Source organism: Capsicum annuum, chromosome 9, assembly GCF_002878395.1.
Source record: "Capsicum annuum cultivar UCD-10X-F1 chromosome 9, UCD10Xv1.1, whole genome shotgun sequence".
NCBI classification, from domain to species: Eukaryota; Viridiplantae; Streptophyta; class Magnoliopsida; order Solanales; family Solanaceae; genus Capsicum; species Capsicum annuum.
In genome coordinates, this window is record NC_061119.1 from 160,660,467 (window position 1) to 160,672,849 (window position 12,383).

Consider the following 12,383-nt stretch of genomic DNA (forward strand, 5'->3'; position numbering starts at 1 on the left):
CAGATTTGGTGAAGATATCTACAAGAAAACTGATAAGGACTGCTTTGGACATCTGGGAGACCTCAATTGAAACGGAACTGAAAAAATGATCCGAAAAGTAGTAAATATTGTCGTAAAGTCGATGTGTCGCTGGAAAATTGCCGAAAACTCGTATAAATTTTTTGGAGGATCCGACACATGTGCTGCAATATTTTTGGAGAACCTGAGCAACATAGCTTTCAATAGCCTCATACTTCTCTTTGTTTCGTAGTCTATCCCTTCTTTTTCTAGAAATATATCTAAACACTTTCTGATTTATTCCAACTAAGATTGTTAACTTCTTTGCTCTGTATAGGACTATGTAGCAACTCGTTGGTACCGTGCTCCTGAACTTTGTGGCTCTTTTTACTCCAAAGTAAGTATGACATTTATAGGTTACTTAAATGCTTATATATGTACTGTCTTTTATCCGGTAACATTTCTCAGTTTTTTTTCATGTTCGTAGTAGATACCAGTCTTCATGTGGTGAAACTCTGTACTTAGCATGCGGAACTTGTCCTACCAATATTCTACGATAAGAGCGCTTTCATGGCCTTGGTTGACATTTTTCACAAATTTTACAAACAGAACTCTTATTTCTAGTGTGCTCTTTCCTTACCTGAATTTGCAATCTTCATTACTGAGTGGTGTTCATATTTTTCCTGAAAGCTTTGTCAACTATATAGGGTAGTTAGTGTTGCATGTAGCATTGTGGGGAGCTGGGGACAATGGTCGAGCTTATAGATTATTATTCCTTAGTTATCTCTTATGAACTCACTTTATATTTACTTTATTATGCTGTGATCAATCTCTTATGAGCTCACTTTATATTTACTTTATTTTGCTGTGATCTTTCAGAATTTTGTATTGATTCTAAATCAAACAACTTATTGCAGTACACCCCAGCAGTTGATATATGGAGTATAGGATGTATATTTGCAGAAATGCTTACGAAGAATGATGGCACAATCCTACTGGAAAAGAGAAATTATATGGGCAGGGTCGGAATGATGGCACGACCCTACTGAAAAAAATCTGAGTCACCGGAAAGACGTATGGAACTATGTAAATTAAATCTGAGGCGTCACCAAAAAGATGCATGGTGCTATGCAACTCAGATATGAGACAGTAGTCCGAAAAGATGCACGGTGCTATGCAAATCAGATAAGAGAAAATAGTCACTGAAAAAAAGTATGGTGCTAAGAAAAATAGTTATGAAAAAGTAGTCACCGGACAAATGCATGGTGCTACGCAAAGATATTAGAAAATAGTCACTAGAAAGATACACAGTAAGTCAGTGACCCAACTTTTGCTAACATAATCATTGGCCAGACGGGCAGCATATATGGATTATAGCCGCGCACCGACAGCGGAAACTCTTTGATTCTTTACCAAGATCACGGAAGCTCTGATACCATGTGAAGAAATATAAGAGAAAAATATTATTGAATTGTTGTAACTACATTATTACATTGAGGCCCTATTTATAGACAATACATTCCAATCCTTTTCCTAATAGGAGACTACATTACAATCCTTTTCCAAGTAGGATTTTATATGTTGTTCCTATTCCTACTCATATTCTAACACCAACAATTTAGAATCACTAACTATATAATAAAATCACTTTCTTCTCCACAAAATTGAATTTTGCTTAGTGAAGTGGATTGTTTCATAGATGCATAGTACTAACATTAAACATATCAACAACAACAAAAACAACAAACCTAGTGTATTCCCACAAAGTGGAGTCTGGGGAGGGTAAAGTGTACAAAGTCCATATCGCTACCTCCTACCTCCAAAGAAGTAGAGAGGTTGTTTCCGATAAACCCCAGGCTCAAGATAAGGAATAATAAACAAAAGCGTAATGAAACATGAAGCAAGATGGATAGCATCATATAAAAAGGATTAAGACAAATATAAATCAAAGCGGTATGAGATAAGGTAACCAAGTGCAATGTGTCATAAGAGATAAGAAATAGGGCATTCGAAAAACGACACCGAACTAGTAGTAACAGACACTCACAGGCCAGAGACACACTCCACACCCAAACCCTCCTGACTAGGAGCTCTTACCTAAGGACACAGTCCTAGGATTAGTAACCTGGCTATACCAGGACTCTTCTAACTACTACCTACAGCCCACGCACACAGCTTATCCTTCTACCCTTATCCACGACCTCCACACCTTTCTATCTAGGGTCATGTCCTCAGTAAGATGAAGCTGCTCCATATCATGTCTAATCACTTCCCTCCGGTACTTCTTCAGCCTACCTCTCCTTCTCCTAATGTCATCCAACGCTAGTCTCTCACACCTCCGAACTGGGGCATCCATGCCCCTCCTCATCACATGCACAAACCATCTCAGCCTTCCTTCCCGCATCTTGTCCTCCACCGAAGCTACTCCCACCTTCTCCCGGACTATCTCATTCTCAACTCCATCCCCTCTAGTAAGTCCACACATCCAACGCAACATTCTCATTTCCACCACCTTCATTCTTTGAATGTGGGAGTTTGGGAGTTCTTGACTGGCCAATTCTCTACTCCATAGAGCATAGCTGGCCGGACTGCCACTCTGTAGAATTTATCTTAGCTTAACTGGGACCTTTTTATCACACAACATTCCCGAGGCGAGCCTCCACTTCATCCAACCTGCTCCAATACGGTTAGAAACATCCTCATCTATCTCACCATTCCCCTGAATCAAAGACCCAAGATACTTAAAACACTATCCCTCTTACAAATATCCTGGGAATACTAACACTAAACATATATACAATTATAATGATGTAGAACCAATAAGGGGAGAAAGGAGATAAGGCTCGGAAGGAATGAGAAAAGGTGGAACAGGGATAGAGAAAGAAATAAAGAAGCATGAGAGGAAGATCGAGGAAAATGAGAGAGAGAAAAAGGAAAACGAAGAGGGGCAGACAAGGAGATATGAGTGAGAAATCATAATTGTCAAATAAATTTATCAAATATTATATGAGTCACTTCAAAAAAAAACTTCATGAGGGTAGTATTTGTAAGATAGAAATTTTCAACAATGTAGAGCTCTTGCAATTCAGCATTGGCTGGTAAACATGTCAAATGGGAGGTTAGCTTGGGCGAAAAGAACTAGTCGTCAAACAGAACAAGGACTCAAAGAGATCTACAACTACAAGAGACTCCATGTACTGTACTAAAACTTCTTTACACCAAAAGTAAAAACAAAAATACACACTCTATCCTGATCATTTATTCAGAGTTAGCTAAATCTTTAAAGCATCTTGAGTTCCTATCCCTCCAAATACAAGCTAAGACAATGTCCCACCACCTCTTCTGTCCCAATCCTGCACCTGTGTCATTCCAGCTTGCCAACATTTCATCAGTCTCCTGGGCATTGTCTGCTTAGTCTTTCATACTCATGAACAGCTGCTAAAATCTGTTGAGTCATCTAGCAATGTAAAGATAAATAGCTACTTGTTTCACTATCTTTACCACACAAAAACATTTTGACCGCAGTCGCAATCCTCTCTTCATCAACTTGGCATTAGTTAAAACAGTCTGTTTCACTTCTAACCAGCAAAACAATGGTACCTTTATCCTCCATACGTGCTTCCAATGCCAAGGCCCACAATGTTGTCCAAACCTGTTTATTTCACAGAAATAACTCCTCAGGTGTTTGTTTCCCATACCAGCCTTTCCTCTTGCTCAATAGTTTTGAAATTTTCCAGATGTTTGAAAAACTCAATCATTCTATTCACCTCCCAACCATTTAAAAATCTTCTATATCTAAGGTTCCAACCCTGCTGACTCCATATCTCAGCTACAGTTGCATCGGGTTGTTGCACTACACTGAAAATGTCTGGAAATTTTTCTTTAAGTGACCCACTCTGATACAAACCCTAAAACGGAAGCTAAGATAACAATAAAATGAAACACTAATTAAGACTAATAATAAGAGGAGGAACAAAGAAACAAGAGAAGATAAATAGATAGACAAAAATTGGGAATCAAAGACAACCAACTTTAATAAATCAAAGTGACCTTTAAATATCTCAACAAGCACCTAACTCTAAGAAGAACCTCAAGAGAATTGATATCCAAGCAACTCTTCTTTCCAAAGAAGAAACAACTAAAAGATTAGCAAGCTCTCATAATCTCTCATTAACAATGGAGTACTTTTAGTCATCAACTTCTAAGTCTTCCAACATAAACGAAGCTACTTAGACTAAGCAAATAAAGAAGACCATATGTCATTACATTTTTACCCTTAATGAAAGCAAGGGCCTTGTTTGATTGTTGAATTCATCAAAAAGCCTAATCCTCCTTCTCAACGTATTACCCATCAAATGTTATCACGAACACATGAAATTCTCGGGAGGATTCCATAATGCAGTCAAGTACATCCTTTTTCAAGAATAACCTTTGCCAATGTTGAAGTTCACGGGCTTGGGCCCTTTTGAAATGCCTTGAGGGCCCTTGGGGTGTATCACACTCCCAATCCAATCATCATTCCAAAAAAGGAAGTCTTCAACCCATTGCCCACTTTGATGCTGGTATTACTAACAAAATTCTGCCAAAGACATCTTATTGATCTACATATATTTACTCCACATGTACTAGATTGCATGTACATCACTGTCCCTTTACTCCATATTTTTCATTGGTCAGCTTCCTCCATAATGCTTGGTCCTACAACGGTAATCTCCATAACCATTTCATTAGTATACTCCAGTTTTGTTGTCTCAAATTTCTAATTCCCAGAACACCCCCCACCCCACCCCACCCCACCCCTTCCTTGCAGTTTGTGAGAGTTTTCTGGTTGACTAAATGGTAGCATTTCTTCTTCATATATCCTTGCCATGTGAAATTCCTCCTCAAGGCATAAATTCATTTCTGAATTTTCAATAGCATAGGGAAAAGAGCTATCATATAAATACATCTACATCACTATTGACCAGGACAATCAAAGATAACTAATTGCCTTTTCCACCAGGAAGTTTCTTCTCATACCTCTACAATACTTCATTCCATATATGTCAAGACTTATTCTTTGCACCCTAAGGTAGCCCCAAATATACATTGGTAGGGACCCTACATCACATCCTAAAGATCCAGAAATACTTGGTATATTTGGAACTGCATTCATTGTGAATATCAAGGATCTCCTCCAGTTCGCAGAAAGGCCTGAGACTGACTCAAAAATAGTCAGTATAAAACTCAGATGTGCCGCTTGCTCCACTTTAACATCACAGAAAATCAGAGAATCATAGGCATACAGTATGTGTTATCTCAAGACTACCACTATCACTGTTTAACACCTGAAACCCTTAACCACCCATCAATATTTGTCTTCTTTAGCATACCATTCAACCCCTTCCATAGCAATAATGAAAGAGAAGGGTGGGAGCGAATCTTCCTGCCTTAGCTCTCTTAGCCCTCTCTGAGATTGAAAGGAACCATCAGGGGAGCCTTCTTAAGGGCCCTCCGTTGGCTAGTGTCCTATAGTATAAGGACCTTCCTCTCCAAGAGCCAGCATAAGACTAGCGCCAAACCTCCATGCTGCCCATCTCGGAGCGACCCATAAAAGAAAGAGACTCACTCACCACCTATGTGATGTCCATGTTCCCTATTCCTTCCAGTGTAGCAAAGAAGTTAAAACAGATTAAGAAGGGAATTTTAATGGAAAGGTAACAAGAAAGGGGTGGTCACAACTTAGTGATACAAATTCAGGGGATCTTAGTCCAGGATCCAGTAAGGATTCAAGAGGAAATTATGGAGTTCAATCAGAAGTCATAGTCTGTGGAAGTAAAGTGGACACCTACCAGTAATTTCACAAATTATCCAAGGCTAACAACGGAGGAAATGGAAGATTTAGAAAAGAATTTTGAAGAGGATGAGGTGATGAGTTGCTTAAAGCAGTGTGCAATTGACAAAGCACCTGGGTCAGATGTTTTCACTATGGGGGATTTCATCAAATGTTGGGATGTGGTGAAACATGATATTATGCAGAACTTTCAGAAGTTCTACGAGAAAGAAAAGTTTGAAAGAAGCTTGAATGCTACTTTCATAGCTTTGATCCCTAAGAAGAAAGGTGCTAAAGAATTGAGGGACTAGACCTTTCAGCCTGATAGGTGTATATAAGCTTTTCTCTAAAGAGCTCACAGAAAGATTAAAAAGAGCTATGGCAAAGCTAGTGGATTCTCAACAACTGAATCACTCAAGAAAGGCAAATTATGGACGCTGCCCGCATAGCCAATGAGGTGGTTGATTTTGTTCGAATATGAATAGGAATAGGAATAGCATATAAAATCCTACTTGAAAAAGGATTGTAATGTAGTGTCCTATTAGGAAAAGGATTGTAATGTATTGTCTATAAATAGGGCCTCAATGTAATAATGTAGTTACAACAATGCAATAATATTTTTCTAATATTTTTTTCACATGGTATCAGAGCCAGACCCACCCAGTTCATTGTTTCTGATGTTGGGCCCCCATCTTATATTATCCACGCTCCAGATGTCCAGCCCGGGCGTGCAGAGGGTATTGGAGTCCCACATCGGTGGATTAAAGGGTCCTTGGTCTCCTTACATGGTCTTGGGCAATCCTCCTCTCATGAGCTAACTTTTGAGGTTGAGTTAGGCCCAAGGTCCATTTCTTTATCACATGGTAATAGAGCTTCCACGATCTTGGTAAAGAATCAAAGAGTTTCCGCTGCCGGCGGGCGGCTATAATCCATATTTGTCGCCCGTCTGGCCAATGATTATGTTAGCAAAACTTGGGACACTGACTCACTGTGTATCTTTCTAGTGATTATTTTCTCATATCTTTGCGTAACACCATGCATCTTTTTGGTGACTACTTTTTCATATCTATTTTTCTTAGCACCGTACTTCTTTTCAGTGACTATTTTCTCATATCTGATTTGCATAGCACCGTTCATCTTTCCGGACTACTGTCTCATATCTGAGTTGCATAGCACCATGCATCTTTCTGGTGACGCCTCAGATTTAATTTACATAGTTCCGTATGTCTTTCCGGTGACTCCTCAGATCTTTTTCAATAGGGTCGTGCCAGCATTCCGACCCTGCCCATATAATTTCTATTTTCCAGTAGGATCGTGCCGTCATTCCGACCCTACTCATATAATTTCCATTTCTCAATAGGATCGTGCCATCATTCCGACCCTACACATATTTCTCTTTTTCAGTAGGGTCGTGTCCTCATTCCTACCCTACCCATATACTTTTTTTTCCTCGGATTGTAGTCACTTTTCAGCCATCAAATCTAATAATCCGGCGTGTGAGCATGTTTCGGCTAAGTTTTCGATGACTTTCATGTTCAAGATCTACTCGTCTCTTGATTTCAAGATGACCCGTATATTTCATACCAGTTTTCGGCAATTTTCCAGCAACACATCGACCTTACGGCTATATTTACTACTTTTTGAATCACTTTTTCAGTTTGTTCCATTTCAATTGAGGTCTCCCAAACGTCCAAAGCAGTCCTTATCAATTTTCTTGCAAATATCTTTATCAAGTCCCTCACCGATTCTCATATTAGTTACATCCATAACAAGCTTGGTACATATGTCTTCTATGCACCAGCTTGAGAGGGGTGTTAGAATATGAGTAGGAATAGGAATAGCATATAAAATCCTACTTGGAAAAGGATTGTAATGTAGTGTCCTATGAGGAAAAGGATTGGAATGTATCGTGTATAAATAGGGCCTCAATGTAATAATGTAGTTACAACAATTCAACAATATTTTTCCCTTATATTTTTCAAAGATTCTAGGTTGAGTTTGACAAAACCAGGAATATTATGTAAACTTGACACTGAAAAAGCTTATGATCATGTCAATTGGGAATTTCTTAAGAGTTGGTTACAGAAGAGAGGATTTGGGTACAAATGGAGACAATGGATCTACTATTGCATCTCAACAATAAACTTCTCAATCCTTATTAATGGCTCTCCAGCAGGTTTCTTTAGTTCACAGAGGGGTTTGAGACAAGGTGACCCCCTATCACCTTTCTTGTTCATACCGGCGATGGACTCAACAATATGATTAAGATTGCAAACAGAGAAGGTTGGTTAAGGGTTTTGAGGTTGCTAGAACTGGAAGGAAGAGTCTGGAGATAACTCATCGGAAATATGCAGATGACACTCTTATTTTCTGTGACGCTGACGAGGAACAACTCAAAATTTTGAGGTTAATATTGATCATTTTTTAAGGAATGTCAGGTCTACATGTGAATTGGAGGAAAAGCTTCCTCTATCCCATCACTATTGTGCCAAACATGGAACTGTTAAAGACGGTTTTAAGGGGCGAAGTGGGTACTATGCCTAAATACCTTGATTTGCCTCTAGAAGCAAAGTCTAGGTCTATGGAAATTTGGAATGGGGTGATTGAGAAATACAGAACAAGTTAGCAAGAAGGAAATATCCCCAAAGTGGGAATAGCAGCCAAAAGACAAAAAAAAGAACAAGAAAACTGTTCCTAGATCCTCCTCCATCTTATAAGGATCCTAGTATGTCTAGGATAGCCACTGGACCATCTATATACTCAGAACTACACCAATAGCAAAAGATGATGTTGTAGTTCATTTTAACCTTGTGTAATGGGCTATTCTTGTTCTCATAACATCTGGAATTCCTTTCCTTCCATATGGTCCAGCAAAAGGTCCACCAAAAGACTGTTGGGACAATTCTCCATCTGCTCTTATCAATGCTGCCACTACTCTCCAAATTCCAGCTTAGTAGAGCCAATTTTGTTCTTCCAAGAACAGTCCATCCTATGTCTCTAAAGTTTGTAAAAAGGTTCCATAACTAGCCAACCATTTTACAGTGTAGAAACAGATGATTGATTGTCTCTGCACACTGCTCACAAAAGAAACATCTCGGACACATCTAAATTCCGTTAGAATCCTATGAATATTCTATAGCATATAAAGATATAGAAGGTAGCTTGATTTTCTCCTATTATAACTAGGTATTAAATTAGATATTGATTTGTATTGATTAGGTATTGATTTGTATTGTTAGGTATTTATTTGTATTGATTTCCTTTCCTTTTAGGACATGTAAACTTAGCTATTCAAACCCCAATAGCTTGAGGGAATAACAAGCTGAGTTCTCTCTTATTTTTCTTCTATTCACATGGTATCAAGAGCCTGGTTAAGGCCGACAACTTTGGAAGAGAAATTTCAAACTCATTTTTTTCCACCTATTTTTCTTGTCCATTCGAGCAGATCTTTATTTCTGGAGGTGTTGTGATCAAACCAACACCACCACGAGACTCGAACCATTGAAGTGAGCAAAACCCAATCAGCTTCGCCACCAGCAGCCATCTCACGCATTGATTGGAGCTGTCAAATTCCGATAGACGGATCTGATTTTTTATTTCCAGATTCCTGTAGACAGAAATGTTTGCTTCAAGATTCCTACAATTGCGAAAAAAATTCCCAATTCGGATTCTAGTCAACTTTTGGGTTCCAGATTCCTACGATTGCAGATTTTTCTGTATTCGAATTCCAGTTAACTTTTTGCTTCTAGATGCCTGTGATTGCAGGTTTTTCCAGATTAAGGTAACCTCTACCATCTACATTATGTCCATCAGTTCATATATTTTCAATAAACCTGTGGTTTCCAGCCACCAGAACCACTCTGTCACCACTAAACCCTTGATAGGTAGTGCGAACTACTTATCTTGGTTTTCCTCTGTTCAGCTATGGTGCAAGCAGCAAGGAGTTTGGGACCACTTTGTTAAACAGGCTAAGGATGTTGATGAAAAAGTTAAGAGAAGATTGATGCTCAATTGTGTAGTCTATTATGGAAATCTATTGGTTCGAAGTTGATGTTGTTGTTTCGACCATTCCAAACTAGCTTCTTGGTTTGGGAAAAGGCTCGTGGGCCATACACAAATGACATCTCTCGTTTTTATAATATTATTTCACGGTTGTCCAATCTTAAAAAGCAGGATTCGAATATGTCTACGTATCTTGGACAGGTTCAAGCGGTTATGGAACAGTTAACTGAGTTGATGCCCGCTACACTAAGTGTTGAGAAACAATTAGAGCACGTGCGAAGATGTTTTTAGTTGTTACACTTGTATCTGATCTTGACTCTGTGAGAGATCAAATTTTGGCGAGCCCCACTGTTCCTGCTTTGGATGACCTATTCGCTCGATTGTTGTGATTGGTTGCACCACCTATGTCGTCTAGTCACCCCGTGACACCCGCTTTGTTTTCTGTGCAAGCATCTCAAACTGGAAATCAACATGGAAGCCGCTCTTGGAAACCTCGACCAAGGTGTAGCTATTGTAACAAATTGGGTCACACTCGTGATGGCTACTACTCTCTCCATGGTAGACCGAAGAATGCTCATGTTGCTTAGATTGAACCCACCAGTAATCAAACCAATCAACTTTTCTCTTATAAAGTAGAATACAATGACTTTCTTCAGTATCAAACAAGTGAGCAGACATCTCCATCAATAGCTTCCCTCCCAAAATGTCTACTAATTGTTGTATTCTATTCTAGGCACATCATTGATTGGGAAAATGAGACTCTTCCTCCGATTAATGTGTAGACTTGAAACTGAGTCAAATAAGATACGGATAATCCTCAAATACTTTAGTTGACTGTCTTCTGCATCAAAAAGATCAAAGTGTCATCTGCAATATGCAGATGAGTGACTTCCAATCTAGTGCTCCCCTCTCTGGACACGTTAAAACCCCTTATCCATTCACTTCTATGAGCTGTTTTGAACAGACTACTCAGTCCTTCCATGGCTAGAAGGAATAGAAATGGTGAGAGTGGGTCACCTTGTCTCAAACCCCTACTAGCCGGGAAGAAACCTTCTGGAGAACCATTGGTCAACATTAAGAGACTAACAGTACTAATACAGAGCTCATCCATCTAATCCATTTCATCCCAAAGCCCATTTTGTGTAAAATTCCAATCAGGTATTCCCAATTGATGTGGTTATAAGCCTTCTCAATATCCAGTTTGCACACAGTTTGTGCACATTATTCCTGAGCTCGTCATTCAACCTTGAATCTAAACACTATTTGCAATTAGCATCAATGATCTGTCTTCCTCTTCGAAAGGCCATTTGTTGTGTATCAACAAGCTTTGCTTCACCTTCTTTAACCTTTCTGGCCATTTGTTGTGTATCAACGAGCTTTGGCATCACCTTCTTTAACCTTTCTGGCCATTTGTTGTGTATCAACAAGCTCTAGCATCACCTTCTTTAACCTTTCGGTGAGAATTTGGAAATCAGCTTATACACACTTCCTATCAGGCTGATTGGTCTGAAATCTCTCAGTTCTGTAGCACCATTCATCTTTGGGAGTACAGTATAGGTTGCATTGAAACTCTTTTCGAAGACTTCCTGAGAGTGGAAATTCTGAATGGTTGCCATCACATCCGCCTTTAAGATCTCCCAGCACTTCACAAGAAAACACATAGTGTATCCATCAGGACCTGGTGCTTTGTCAATGGCACACGTTTTTAGCCCCATCAGGACCTCATCTTCCTCAAAAGGTTTCTTTAAATCTTGTTGTTCCTCATTACTGATCACAGGACATGAGTTCATGTTGAAAGAGGGTCTGCAAGTTTCCCCTTCTGAATATAGCTTCTTGTAGAAAGAAATTGTTTCCTTCTTAATGTCTGCAGCTTCTGATAGTTCATTGCCTTCCACCACCAGTTTATCAATATGGTTGACTCTCTTGTGAGCATTTGCAATTATTTGAAAGAACTTAATGTTCTTGTCCCCTTGCTTAATCGATAACGTCCTTGACCTTTGCCTCCAAGCTATCTCCTCTTTTTAGCATAATCTTCATACTCTTTGTTTAAATTTGCCTTTTGAACCACTTCAGCATCAGATAGGGGTCTGTCCAGCCGAAATAATCAGACTTCGTAATTCTGTTAAGCAGTTCTTTCTTCTTCTTTTCCAGATTACAATATGTATTTGAACTCCACTTTCATCACTAGGTTTTCTTCTTCTTCTTCTTTCTTCTTTTTTCTGCTCTATTTTGCTTCTTTTTTTTTTGGGTTAAATTATATATTACAATGATTATTAAACCATTATTAACTTTGATTTCGTTTGTCCTATGGTCTATGGAAGATTTTGTGATATCTACTTTTTAGCTATTAATTTGAATTTTTGCTTATATATATTATCTTTATTTACTTTGATCTCTTTTCATTGAAATTGCACTTCACTTCAATAAAGTGAGCACTTCGCGTCACGCTTTAAGGAAAGCAGGGCCTTGTTGCTATTTTTGGCTTCACGCTTTCCTGAACATTGTTCACAACAACTGTCTCCTGATGAAGTGGCTATGAAGGTTCACTGAGGAGGAAGCAACCCTCTGGAAG

General features: G+C 38.9%; 1 protein-coding gene across 8 annotated transcripts in view; it reads right to left on the reverse strand.

The window, feature by feature from the left end:
• The window catches only part of LOC107842484 (sister chromatid cohesion protein SCC4), a 97,229-nt gene that overhangs the window by 40,913 nt on the left and 43,933 nt on the right, over positions 1 to 12,383 (reverse strand). The window lies entirely within an intron of this gene.